The 15,195-nt window shown below is 36.2% G+C and overlaps 1 pseudogene; it reads left to right on the top strand.

The window, feature by feature from the left end:
* Nucleotides 1-1,453, top strand: LOC112940506 (uncharacterized; annotated as a pseudogene).
* Nucleotides 1,454-15,195: the final 13,742 nt, after the last annotated feature.

Here is a 15,195-nt window from a genome sequence, read left to right as displayed (position 1 = left end):
TATGATGAAAGATCTACTGGCAATGATGACAAATCTATGCCAAAAAGTAGAAAAGATAGAAATAGAAGTAAAGGAGCTGAAAGCTAACGGTCAGCAGCATGACCAAAAACATGCGGAGCTACGTCGTACGGCAGACGGAAAAAAGCCAGAGATAGAAGGAGATGATGGGAAAATCCGGAAAACCCATAACAATGTTTGTTCAGATACAACTACAGGTACAAGTAAAAGAACTAGTGAAAAACCAAAAAACACAAACTTAAACCAGTTATTTGCAAAACCATTTACCCGAAAAACCACAAATGCAGATACCAGCAGAACCACAAACATCAACCTATGCAGTAAGCCTACAAAACGACAAAAAAAGATATAACTATATTACCCAATCTTACATTGAAAACATATACAAAATCCAAACATACCTAAACCTAAACCCAAGATCTATACAAACAAAAAATCCCGAAGAAGATTATATAACCCAGAAACTACAAGGATATAACAAACTTATTGCACAACCTAAGACCAACCCCAACCTAGTAAAAACATGTTATAACTACGGACTACTAAATACAGTATACACATATACCGGAGAAGAGATAGTAGGAATACCAGAATTACATAGAGCATTTCTAACATATAAAAGAATTACCAAAGGAAATTTATTCTATATAAAATGTTATACAGCACCAGCAGAGATATTATACGAAGAGATAAAATCACCAATACAGGTGGTAAAGATAGGATTAACAAAAGATATGATTATTCCAGAAGAGATAGAAAAACAAAATGAGATACCAAAAGTAGAAATACCTAATTTTTATGCAAATAAAAGAATAATTGGTATAGCTACGATTATACAAGAGCTAGCAAACAATTATTTAAATGACAATGCTATTTGGAGCTATTATGCAAGAGATCAGGTAATGATATATGCAAACTCTAAAGAACTAAGAAAATCAGATATGGACGAAGTTCAAAGATGGATTTTGTCATTGTTACAACCAGAAGAACAACCATCTACGAGAGCTTTGAAGAAAGGATTTATTTCAGAAGAATTATTAGTAAGGTATTGCAAACTTATCAACAACAAATATCCAGACCACAAATGCTCCAAATGCAACGGAGAAGACAATGTGATACCTACAGTTGATTTAGAATAAAGATTAAAAAAAAGTTATTATTGTTGGCTGAATAACAGCCATATGTATAAAGTATTATATCTATTGTTGTGTCGGCTGAATATCAGCCATATGTATAAAGTAAGAGTCTTTTTATTTTTGTCGTCTTGCGTCGGCTGAAAAAAGCCAAATGTACAAAAGTCGTAAAGTAAATAGTTTGTCGGCCAATCATGTAAAAAGTTTGTCGGCCAATTATGTAAAGTAAATAGTATGACGGTGTAATTTATGTGTATAAATAGAGGAGCTTTCCTCATAAATAAAACACACCTTCATCCTTACATCTCTCATCTTTCTGAATACTCTCTCTTTACGCTTCCACCCCAAAATTAACTTTCATAGCACATCATATGCTAGAACATCACTTCCATTATATATAAAATATTAGTCATAATAAATAATTAGACTCTAAGTTTCTTTTGCCATCTTAGACTCAACTCAATAGAATAGAATATGGACACGACCCTTTAACATCATAACGTAATATCTAAGCTATTACATATACTTTGAATGAAACATAATACAGGAAATCCTTGAAACATAAGGATCCCTTTCCTTCAGCTTGGGAAACACATATCAAGTCCTTCACCTTATAGACATCCTTTAAGCATCCATAACGTACACTTTGCGTAAAAATGTGAAGAAGAATGGTTTTAGTACAAGAATGCACTAAGTATAAAAACCATCTAAAAACATGAATTTAAGAAGTACATTTTCATTAGAAATCATGCATCATGCCTTTTAGTAAAACTTCATAAAAACTTTGATATAATAAGTACATCATAGCTCATATACTTCACATAAGAAGGGACACTATTCATAACATCACATAAAGCTACATAATTCATTTAAGGCACATTTATCATATTCATAGTATTATTTTATATTTTACCTTAAGTCTTTAACCCCCCAAGTAACCCTCTAATAACACTTGGTGCAATTCATGAATAGTGTCCCATTCTACTACCCACACTCAAGCATCACCTTAAGGTCACCAAGGTGAACATTCACATAGCTTTCATTAACATCAATCACTTATAAATATTCATAGAGGCATGGAATATCATGACAATACAAGCTAAACATGTAACTCAACATATTCCATGAACCTCATATAAGACTTATTCCAAGACATCATGTAAGTCAACACTACTAATAACAACATAGGGGGCAATAGTCAACAATATCATACTTGGACTTCATTTCATATAGACATCACAAGAACTTACTCATAATCCCAATCTAAGACTACTAGTGCATTGTACATGTGAAGTCCCATAACCTCACACATATTTTGTAAACTCATAAAGAGACTGCAAGCCTATCATTTACATCATACATAAACATCACAAGTATAGTCAACTACATACATGCCAAGTAAGACCTTCATTATTTAGTCAACAAGACCAACATTATGCATATAAGATAAGACCTCATCATATAGACACAATAATACTCATACTATGCCTATTAACATACAATTAGGTCAATACAAATTCCATGCATGAGAGACATATACATATACATACATAAATAGAACACCTTGATAGAGCTCTCTTTAATAGCTACTTGTGCAATGCATAGGAAAAGTCCCATACCCTCACCTACACTAAGCAACTTCCCTTAGGTTATCCTAGTTAGGGTTCTTCGCATCACTTCCATTGTCCATTTTTACATTAGGGAAATCCCTGCCTTAAACGACAATAATACTATGTAAGCCAAACATGGAATCCGGTGTCATGGAACCCCATACCGAAGGGAGGTGCTCTACTTGCCAAAGAATATCATTAATATCATGTTAGCATCTAGGTGGATCCACTTTCGAGGTCCTATGGGTGCAACATAGTTATGAAACTAGGAGATGTATATTGAAGCCCTTTTTATGCAAATTGGCATTGTAACTTCCATATCATAAGAAACATAAGGTGAATCTCTCTCCAAGGGAATTCAACACCTCATGTGGAACCATCGGTGAACAAGAATTCCTCATTAGGAAGGGGCACCTCCCTATCATTTTTCAATTTCACTCGGTGCTAAACTAAGTTCCCTTTATTAAAAAGTCTTTATTAACTTTACTCCATAAAAATGACTTTAGGAGGTTTAACTCCTCATATGCTTAGCTCATAGGTTATAGATGAGAATGTCCTTTCATCAACCCTAATCATGTGAGAAAAACTTTCACATGGACATAGCATATTCAAGCAATATATAGTTTAGAGTACAATTGGGAATACCTTTCAGGAGACCCCCTCTTTACTAGATTATCGTACATGCTTCATTATATGCATTCATGTGTGTGTACGTGTACTTACATGAGAAGACCTTTCACATAAAAACATTTAGATACTACACATATGGATACTCCATAATATCATATACTTTCATGTTCAAAGCTTATATCACACATTCATGTTAATGTATATAGAGTAATCACCTTAGGAACTATTCTATCAAGGTACATAAAGTAATCACCCTAGGAACTATTCTATCAAGGTATACATGTGCAATGTATAGGAAAAGTACCATACAATTGCCTACACTAGTACACCTATCAAGTCATCCTAGTTAAGATACATGACATATTTCACGGACATATACTCGACATGCGTAGTAGTAGACATGCGTTCATATGAGAATTATCCTTTCATTGAATATATTAACCTATACTACCTATAAGCATGTATAATGTGTGAGTGTGTGTACATTGGTAAAAAGGATTACATGATGACTATCAACATCACATTGAGGCAGCCACCCTCTTAAGACCACAATTCACATTCAAGCATAGATCACACACCACATACTAACATTGGAGACAAGACACTTTCAGATTACATCAAAGAATCCTAACATTTGCTAATATCACACACTTATATAGGGTACATAGGTAGGGTTCATTCACCATTATAACTTCATCATTGGAAGCACATAGACTAAACGTAGCCCTAACGACTTCATTCAATCATTGAAGACACCATTGGCACCCAGTACATGATACTAGATTAAGATACTAGTTGTAGTACTTCACATTGTGTGATCATCATAACCACCATTCATAATACATAACTTTCCTTCAAGGACATGATCAACATATATAATTATTGACAAGAAAGTAAACACCGCTACCATAAGTGGACCATACCACACAATGCCAATTCAACTATCAATTCTATTGACAAGTAGAGGAAGTAGGGAAAACTCACCAATTCTACAAACTTTGATCATCATTGATCAATACTCATAATTCATCAAATAATTCATATACAAGGAAGTATCTAAAAGTACACTAATATAAACGAAATCATGATTCAACCATCATAGGATCAAGATCACATTATGTACACTATATTATCAATTTTATAGAAGGTGGAGGAATATACATCAAACTTACCAAATCTCAAAACATTACACAATTATCCTTAATTAACCATCAATTTATATTGAGGACAATATCTATACTTAATTTATCATAATCGAAAAACATTACAATCATCCTAACATCAAGATCACACTTACCACAATATAGGCTAAATTGAGAAATTTGGAGGATCATGGGTTCATCATGAAATTAGATTGAAAACATCATTATAAACAGTAGCTAATCCATATTTAATCATAAGCATGCTTTTGAAATTGTTTTGAGAACCCATGACTAGATTGAAAGATGTGGAGTTTTGATCATGAATTCTCTTTGAAAACCTTTGAAGGAACTCTCTAGATGAATGGATATCTAAAGTTAAAGGATAACCATACTTCATTACAGGAGATTACCACGAAAACTTGATGAATAAACCATCATTATCCATCAACCAAGCTGTTCTTGAGCTTAATCTCTTCTAGAGAGGTTTTGTTTTGAGAGGGAAGGGTGAAATTTGAAGAATGAATTGAGAATTGGGTTTTCTTATTTTTAACAAACTTAATATACCCTAAAATAGATAAAATAACTAAATATGGTATATTTAGGACGTGGGGTAAATTTCCCAATCACCCCTTAGCATGGCAGCGTGCATGCTGCAAAGTTGCAGTCCCCATCTACGTGGGGACTAACAGACCATCGTCTCAACGGTGGGACCGTGCTGTCCTTCCGTAGTTGGTGACTGAGTCTAAAATTTTTGGTCTTAAGATCACACTTATAAGTGTTGATCTACGCACTCATCGACGAGGCGTCACCTAGAGTACGGGCCGTCATTTGTAGAGCGTAAATGGACACTGCCAAGGCAATGTCTAGGCAGCGTTTTGGTCTTCCTCAAGGACACCTTGGATGGTCCTTGGGGAGTCTTTTCTGGACGTTTCCAATGTAAATATACTCATATACATGTTAAGGACCTATCACATCAGTTTCAACCCAAATGAACATGTAAAACATTTTAAGGCACACCAAGACACGCATGCACGTCTCAAGGCTAACTTTCGAACGCCATAAGACGTTCTTGGATGTTTGACCTCAAAATAACTTCAAATAAAGTATGCATACTGTAAAATACTTAATTATGACATTATTAACCTTTTTAGGCACATGTGAGGCTCTAGGCATGTTAATTCATTTTGGGAGACCTTACACCCTCATTTCTAGCAGCGTACACTCTCACCCACACTTTGGATCTTCATTATTTTCCCATTTTTATAATTTTTTGTTCTTTATATCATGCTCAGATTTGCATTACATTGGCGTCTAGCATATAAAATTCTCCATTCGACATTAAGGTTGGTTTTCCGACCCCAAACTCTAGTTTAAAAGTTGTACTCAAATGCCTTTGGTAATTTTATGATGATGTGTGCTGGGCCTGTGTTTGAATCGTATTTCAAGTGTTGGATTGCCTATATTTTATTTTGAAATTGTTCCTAATTTTTTAAAATAACGATTTCCTATTTTTTGTGTGTTAAAATTTATCGTTGATTGTTGGGTTACTGTTATTTTACGTTTGGTCTAGTAAGGTGATGTCTAAGTAACCCGTAATTGTGATAAATGACGTACTTTACCTTTTACCTAGTTATTGGGCATTTGACGTCATTCTTACGAACATAAGTCTTCAAATGTCCAACTTTTTTCCAAATCGCGGGGAAATCTGAGTACCTCGGAAGCATGTGTTAATTAGGTGTGCTCTTAATTGCATAGTGTGTGATTTTTATTTTAATTTAAGGGGTTGCAGGCTTGATTTTTCGAATAAGGGTTGAAATTTTGAACATTGGGCAATTATGCGAGCTGGGTCGAGATGGCGGAACTGTAAAGCGGTTCACTAATGTCCCCCTTTATCACCTTTAGTTTCTCAATTTGTCTTAGTTATAGTCTATAACTTTCGGCGGGAAGCCTTTGCTCTCTGAGTTCAATTAGAGATTCATCAATGATTTCTTTGATCGCCTTACTACTCACTTAATCCTTAAAACACAATGTAATATTTGACGGGCTGGTCTGAGCTCGCCGAGTGATGTCGGCGATTTGCCGAAATGCATTGCGCATTGCTGACCTGCCATTTTCAAAAAATATTTTAGGCCAGTTCATGGGCCGAGCCTGATCTGGCTCGCTAAAGTGACTTGGCGACTTTTTTGGTGAGTGTTTCAACAACTTGAATTCTACAAGTTTTCTTGAAATATTTCTAACTCTTTTTGATGTGTTCTGCAGATATGGCTAGGACCAATTGGGACAAAAATGGAATACCACCCCACAAACGAGCATAGGGCATTGTGATCAATGAGGAAGCATCTGCTTGCTATAAATAAGGCAAGAAAGCACCTTCGAATGGAGGCAAGGGCAAGGAGAAAACAACCGTACATGAGAGATCGAAGCACAACTTCTACCGTGATAAAGATTTTTTTAATTCTCAGGCCTTATTGTATAAGCTTGAGGATGACCAACCACTTCACATGTGTTGAGCTTAGACTTGTTCTAGAGTTCATCTAGATCTGTGTAGGATCCCGGAGTCTAACCCTCCTTTGGATGATACCGTGCCAGATTTGGCACAGACGGTGGTTCCAGCACCACCAGTTTAGGGTCTTCCCCATCTACTCAACGGGTTAAAGGTCAAGGGATTGAAGATAATTCTGAAGGAAAAGAGACTATCCACAGATGGTGTGGTGGAAAAGTACCCTTTGGTGTGGGACACTCTTCAGTTCCAAAAATTTGAAATATTCACTAGGTCCCGTGGAATTACATACATTCCCACATGGGTCATAGAGTTTTACACCGCATATGGTGATTTAGTACCCTAGGGAAAGAAAAATGTCAGCGCCTTCAGATATGTGGTGTCCTTAATAGTATATGGGAGAACAATGAGATGTACCAGCAATGATATCAATTTTGAACTTAAAATATTTACAAGGTTTGAGCTCATTATGAGGGAATGACTACAACACAACCTCTGGATGACCTAAAGAGCTAGCTAGCTCCCTTCATTTCTTACACTACAGTGAGGTGGATTCAGATAGGAGCCCCTATTGAGAAGAACGACTTAAATATAGTTGCTTAGTATCGGTTCGGTCATCAACGGTTCTATCATGCCCTCACAGAAAGATTCCATTCTTCTCTACCCAAAGGCTACCTATGTTAGATCAATTATACTCAGCAAGAAGCTAAACTTGTCGTTGATTATAGAGAAGAAGATGGTCATGATGGATAAGTAATGTCAGAAATCCCTCCCTTTCCCAGTGCTTATCATAGAGTTGTGTCAGTGATCTATTTTCCTCTTGACTAGAACATGGATTTTAAGTTTCCATCCTCATCTTTCACCGATATCCAGTGCATATTGGCCGAGTAAACAAGAAGAGGCTGATAGGATGAGAGAAGCTTTGGTGCATACATCCCTAGAGGTTGATGTTGATTCTATACCTGTATAGTCAAGCTTTCCTACTTCAGCCTCCGGGCCTTCATTTACATTAACTTTCACTCATCCCCAAGCCCCAGATTCTACCACTACTTCTCAACCTTCTTCTTCAGGTACCATTGCCTCGAGAACTATGATCACTCAGGCCATGCTCATAAAAATGGGGCACTTAACCCATTCTACAGATGTATGGGTTTCCCAGTTAAAGGTCCAGGTGCCTTGAATGATTGAGCGAGCGATTTTAGCTGATTTGAAAATTCTCCAAACATCTATGGATGCTCTTACAGTGAGAGTAGAGATTTGTGAGAGTCGATAGGGGATTAGTACTGAGGTTACGACTTTTAGAGCTGAGGTTCTGAGTTGAGCAAGGATGTGGATTATATGAAGTCCTTGAACATCATTTCACTATTTGAGTCAGCATAGGTACCTCAGGTACCGGGTACAGATGTCCCGTCCAGTTCTGACATGCCTCCGACTATCACTGGAGATGATACTATGGAGAATGCAGTTACTACTGACTTAGATAAGGAGAAAAATGAGGAAAAACTCAACGTTAAGGAGAGGACCATCTATGAGGACCTACCTAATTTAGATGAGACAATGGTACAATCAGTCCTTCAAACATATCTGACATAGACATCAAGAGCTACAATTGTTGAGACACCAGACACCAATTCTGCGACAAATAGAGCGACCGAGTATATAGGATACTATCTTTACCTTTCTCTATGATGTTTTGATTGATTTTTGTGTTGTTAGTTGCATTTGAAGACAATTGCTTTTCTTTTGTGAGTGGGGTGAGGTGTTTCCATACATACTTCTTGTCTTTTGATTTTGCTTATGTATATTGGGTTTTATGATCTAAAATTGGTTTTTGATAATTTTGATCTTGTCTTGTGGATATTTGAGCTTGTGTCTCCTTGTTTTTAATGGAAATGGATTGTGACCTATTTTAAAAATTTCTTTTGAATGGAAATGGTTTTTGACCTATTTTAAAAATTTGTGCAGCCTCTTTGTGGGTGATTGTTTATGTTCTTTTGCGAATTCGAGTGTTGATTATGATCAATACCGTTGACTTAAATAGTGATCTTGACTGAGCGGAATAAATGTGCGACTACAATTAGGCCAAATGAAGTTGCATAGACAATGTGTGGACTTTTAGAATCTTGTTTTGACTAGCCGATTATCAAACGAGTCTCTTGTGATGAACATTGTGCATTAGCTAAATAGTGTGGAGTATCATTTGATACTAGTGACAATGCCTTGTGTGATTATCTTACCTTTAATCTTGTATGTGATGAAATCTAGAATTTTCCCCATTGGTTCTATTGACTAAGTAATGTAAGCTCTTGAAATGATCTCAGGCAACAATTTTTAAAGAGTGAAATTTTTTGATAATATACCTCTTTCGTGACCGACCTTGTGAGATGTGTGAACCTTTCTTGAACCCCTTTGAACCTTATGCTTTCCTTGGAATAAAATTTAACATTTGTGACCCCTCTTTATCGATTCACCCATAAATCTCATGAGTTATTGTTTTTTTGAATAAGTAATTTAGGTAGAAAGCCTAAATTGGAGGTGTGGTGAAAAGAGAAGGAAAATAAAGAAATTTAAAAGATTCCCCTTTGATAAATGGTTTTGAAAACGATGGAACCCATCCATGTAAAAAAATGAAGAAGAAAACAAAAAAAAAAACAATGAAAAAGTTATGAAAAAAGTGGTGAAAAATACAAAAGAAATGGGCTTTCCAGAAGTCCATGTGCAAGTAAAAAATGGGGTGAATTATGAACATGATCAAAATGTTGAAGAAAAGGAAGAAAGTGATGTCCATACAACATTTCATGAAGGTAGCAACCACTGATCCCAAATGACCGTACCTTTACACTTTACCACATTACAAGCCTTGAAAGACCTTTGTGATCTTGAGTGAGCTGAAACGAATGTTGATTGGAAAATAAGAGCAACCGTATGGGTGAAATTATACATGTGTTCTTCGCTGTGAGTGTGAGAGTGGTGTGTGATTCTGGAACTATAACTTGTTGAAGACCTTTATGTGAGTAGGGAATTTTCTTTGTGTGAGGGTATTTGTAAACCTTACTTGAGCATGAACTTGTAGTTTGAAGCAAGTATTGTGAACTTGAGTATCTTTGATAATGCTGAGTCACAATTGGAATCATTGAGTGTGTCACACCCCTAACCTACTGTTGAGTCCACAAATTGGACTCATTTAGGGCTTTATTTTGATAGAAATTGTGTCCTTAAATGCCTTTTTTGTCTCAATATCTTATGATAACTCTTAAGTTTCAGGTATTTGAAGTTTGAGTGCAAACATGGACGCTTATGCGCAAATAAGAACAAAAAGGCTGAAAAAAATGAAGAATTGAAGCCTGAGCATCGCCAAGTACACTTGGCGAGTCGCCGAAGGGACGTACTCCTTCCTTTATTCCACTATGCGAAGCCCTTAAGGAAGAGGATAAAAAATGCGATGAAAGGAGCAGTCGGTGCTTCACTAAACATTTTTCTGAAGCAGATTTATACCTCCCAATGGTCCTGAACATGAAGATGTCGAAGGCAAGCATAAAACGATGATGAAATAGATAAGTCGCCGAGTCATTCGGCGACCTCAACTAATCTTACCGAATGTTCCACCACAACACTTAATTAGAAGTTATAGTACTAGCCTTAGTTATTATTTTTAAAAATTGAACATTAGTACAGTTTAGCACATTTGAAATGGGGTAAGTTGCTTTAGAGAGAACTTATTTCCATCTAAATATTAGCGTAGTTACTATTATCTTGCTAATTTACTATCGAAAGCATGTACCCAATTATTTATCTCAACTCTTATTGCATTCACACCCCAATAACTTCTCCCCTTACTTGATTTTCTTTGCATTTTACCATTTTTACTATACTTGTGACAAAACCCAATCAATATTTTACACTTTTGTGTCACCCCCTTTTTATTTATAATTTTTTATTCGTAGATGTCTTTAACTATGACTAATTAGATCTAAATTCTACTTTAACTACATGTTCTCAAAACCGCTCCCTTGGGACACAATCCCAACCCTTGGTTGGGTTGCTTAACTATTCAGGACCGTAGACACTCAAACTGTAGGTTAGTGTCATTTGTCACGATAAGCATTAAAATGGTGTCACTATCAGGAAGTGGTGTTACTTGAGAATTTATTATTTAATGTAATACTTATTAGTTCTAATTTACTTAATTTTTTGCTTTGTTTGTAACTGTTTGTGTTGAAAGTAGGAGCCATGAGTGTAAATGGCAGTAATGCTAGCTAGGTGGGCCATTTAGATGACATTAGTAACATCAACGATGTCTAAGAGAAAAAAGTCAATGATCCCCATCTCATGGGAGGTGTTGGAGCCATCCTCTTAAACCAACTGAGTGGAATATAATGTTCCATATAACGAGCACTATGTTGTCAATATTGTAACTAAAGGGGCTATTTATTAGATTGGCTCATGAGGAGCCTCACGAACATCTTCAAAATTTTGTAGATGTTTGCGGACCCTTCTCCTTCAAAAACATCTCTGAAGAGTCAGTCAGGCTGCGATTATTCCTATTTTCTATGATGGGGAGAAGCTTGCAAGTGGTTAGCTGAATTACCATGAAATTTTATCACTTTATTGGAGGATCTGGTCACTACATTCAATATGTGATTTTTTCCTCCTCAAAGATGATGTCACTCCGGGCTAGCATTCAGGACTTTATGTGCTTGAATGGAGAGCATATGCATGAAAATTGGTGCGGTTCAAACAAATTGTTTTTCAATGCCTAACTCATGGTCTACCTGATAAGATTGTCTTTCAATACTTTTACCGTAGATTGGACTCGGTAAACAAGTGAGTCGCTGACAAACACTCACCTGAGGGATTAATGCAACAATCATATGCAGTAGCTACTCAACTTTTTGATGGCATGGTAGACTCGCCAGGACCAGGTATCTCCTATTACCTTCCTGCTATCTAAGGAGCAGATTTAGAAGGACAATGAGAGATACCTAAACATGACAAAGATTTGACACATATTGATATTCTATTGAAAAATAACATGGGGACTGGTGCCTGTGATGTCAATGTTATGGGAGTCGGGAGAACAAGTTCTGAGGAAACAGAATTTGAAGCACTGTATAACGGGAAGGTAAACTTTCTATCCAACCAAGGTGGTGGCTATCATTCAAATTACCTAAGGCAAGGTGGAAATCAATGATGTGGTAGAGACGAAGGCTGTAATGATAAAGATCGTGAATGGATGGGTCGTAATCTGAATTGGAATGATGGAGATAAGAATAGATATGTGCATCCCCATGAGCATCAGAAGCCCAAGGATCCATAAGGTGGACGCTCTGAAGATATACTCTTGCATATACTTAACAAGGTTGAAGGGTCGGATAAGATGCTGAAAGGCATGAAAAAGGATGTGTCCACTCTTAGTTAATCATCACCTTTCATTCAATTTCGATCAAACAGTTCGAAACCTAGATGGGTCATATCTCGTCTCACCCTAATTTGAGGCAACAAGGGGTTTTTCCTAGTGATACCATGGCTAACCCAAGGAATTAGGTTTGAAAGTGGATTTCCGTTGTGCCGTGACAGTAACTAAGTCTTTATTTGGGAGGCAACCAAAAACCCTTTTATTCTTTTATTAATAAAATAATAGTTTGAAGTTTGTACAGGGTGGAAATATGATAGTGATTGGAAAAATAAAGGTGCATGCATGCAGCAAAAGGTAGAGTAAGCTAACCGCCGACAAGTTCGGTGAACCTGATTTCCTCCGCGATCAGACTCAAGGCACCTTCAGCTTGGATATTGTAAAACTCATCGGTTTATAGAGAATTAATGGTGAATCTCCAATATGTTGGAGATCTCGATGAAGATCACCACTAGGATTTCCACATGAGTTAAAGATCCTGTTATGTTCGGTGAAGACAAAAAGTACTCGGATCTTCATCGGGTGGAGGAGCCGAAATGAATAAGAATTACCCAATGAATAAAAACTTGATGGTCACTCCGAACAAGAGGTTGAAAAGTTCACTTTCAGTTACTTTCTCTCATTTTTATGTTCTTTTCTCTACAAAAACTCACACCAGCACTCTAGATTTATATTTCTTGCACTTTTAGAGTATTTTAGTTGTAAAACTTTGCTCGAATTCGAATTTCATTGCTAACTAGCACTTCATTAATATCAAAATCGTCATCAAAAGTTGCTGATCAAAACCCCACATTAATTATACAAAATTGTACTCATGTGCATAATATTGGTGTTATAAAATTCTTGCTAAGTCTTTGAGTTTGTGAAATGACATAGATTTTCGATTATTATTTGGTAATTTTTGTGTGATTGGTAGGATCTCGCTCTATTGTGGCTTAAGTTGCATTATTTGGATATTGGTGTGTACAATTTCTCCTTGAAATTATGATTATAGAAGTTTGAATTGTTTTATCATGGGTTGCGCGGTTGAATTTGAAAAGATGGGTTGATAGACATGTTGGGTTGTTCAGCGAGTTGATTAAAACTCACCGAACTACTCGGCAGTACACCTAACACTCCAATTTTTCATTAACCAAATGCTACATGAATTCAATGATCTTCAACCTCGGTAATTATAATGTAGCTAATCCTTTTTGACAATTTGCCAAAAGATTCCTTGCTCGCCCTTTGTTTGAACCCTTGTACCATCTATGCATTATTTTTAGTGCATTGGTTGAATGGATGAGCACTCCACAAACTGGTAGGGTAATGAAATTCCACACTCATGACTCCTCTTCTCTTGTTTAATATATTGTCTAACTTTTTCTTGAAGTCTTTTAAAGAAATGGCTAGACCATAGGTAGTAGGGAGATACAGAACATCCTGAAAGATAAGAGCACAAGAGTTTACAAGAGACAAAAAGAAAGTAGAGCTAGCCACCGAGAAGAGAGACAAAAAGAAGTTGAGTTCCAGCAAGAAGGTTTCGGTTGACCCCACTATTCCTTTTTTCTGTGGATTCTACCTGCTGTAAACACTATTCTGGCAGCCCATGACTTGGACATGATGATTGTGGCTAATATCACTGCAGAAGCTAAGGAAAATAAAATGGATGAAGAACAGAATGATAATGCTTCGGGGGTGACTGTCAAGTTAGGCACTGATGCCCCGAAAAATGAGCAAGTTTCTGAACAGAACCTCACTCTTTGATTTTCTTTCTTTCTTTTTGAGAAGTTTCTATGAATTGCATTTGAGGAAAAACACATTTATTTGTTGTGGGGTGAGGCTCACCTTTGTTTGTTGAAGATGAATGTTTGATTTTAATTAGAATTCTATTTTGTGTAGTTGGAAGAAATCTTGTGAAAATCATGACCTTTATTCAACCACCACCTATATTCTTTCATGACTTTTGATTTAATGAATAACCAACTTAATCCAAAATCTTAAGTTGGGGGTGTGGTGATAAGGAAAAGGAGAAGTCAAGAAGTGTAAGAAAACTCTCCTTTAAACAATGATATTGCAAAGAAATGGAAGCATTTCATAAAAAAGAGAGAAAAAGAGAAAGAAAATAAAAGAATGAAAATGGAAGTTACAAATTTAAAGTAAAAAAGAAATTTTGGTTTCCAAGAAATCCATGGAGTGAGTAATAGGATGACTTAGAAGCACTAGAAGAATAATTGATAGAAGAAGGTGAAGAAAAAGGAAGTGTTGAAAGCTAGACAATTCATGAGGATCTTTAGTCACTAAGCCTAAATGACCATACATTTCCACTCAACCCTTTTACAAGCCATAGAAATACCTTTTTGATCTTGAGTAAGCTGAACCAAGGTTTATGGGAAAATAAGGGCAAACCTATGGGTGAAAACATGTATAGCGTTCATGTTTTTGAGTGTGAGCGTTGCATCTGATTCCTAATCTTTAGTTGATTAACCCATGTGTGTGAATATGAAATTATTCTCTGTGTGAGGGCATTCAAACATTGTTGTTGAACTTTAACTTGCATTAGTAGCAATTACTTTGAACATGAGAAATCTTTTGTAATAATGTGTCACAACTTGAATCTTTGAGTACACCATTGATCATCGCATAAGTAGTATGAGTCTTGTTGTGTATGTTCATGATTTAGTCTTATGTAGCACTATTTTAGACATCCTATTTGAACTGCTGAACTTGAGTTTTACTTGAGGACAACAAAAAGTTTAAGTTGCGGGTG

Source organism: Solanum lycopersicum, chromosome 5 (genome assembly GCF_036512215.1).
Source record: "Solanum lycopersicum chromosome 5, SLM_r2.1".
Lineage (NCBI taxonomy): Eukaryota > Viridiplantae > Streptophyta > Magnoliopsida > Solanales > Solanaceae > Solanum > Solanum lycopersicum.
This window is presented reverse-complemented; position numbering and strand designations above follow the sequence as displayed.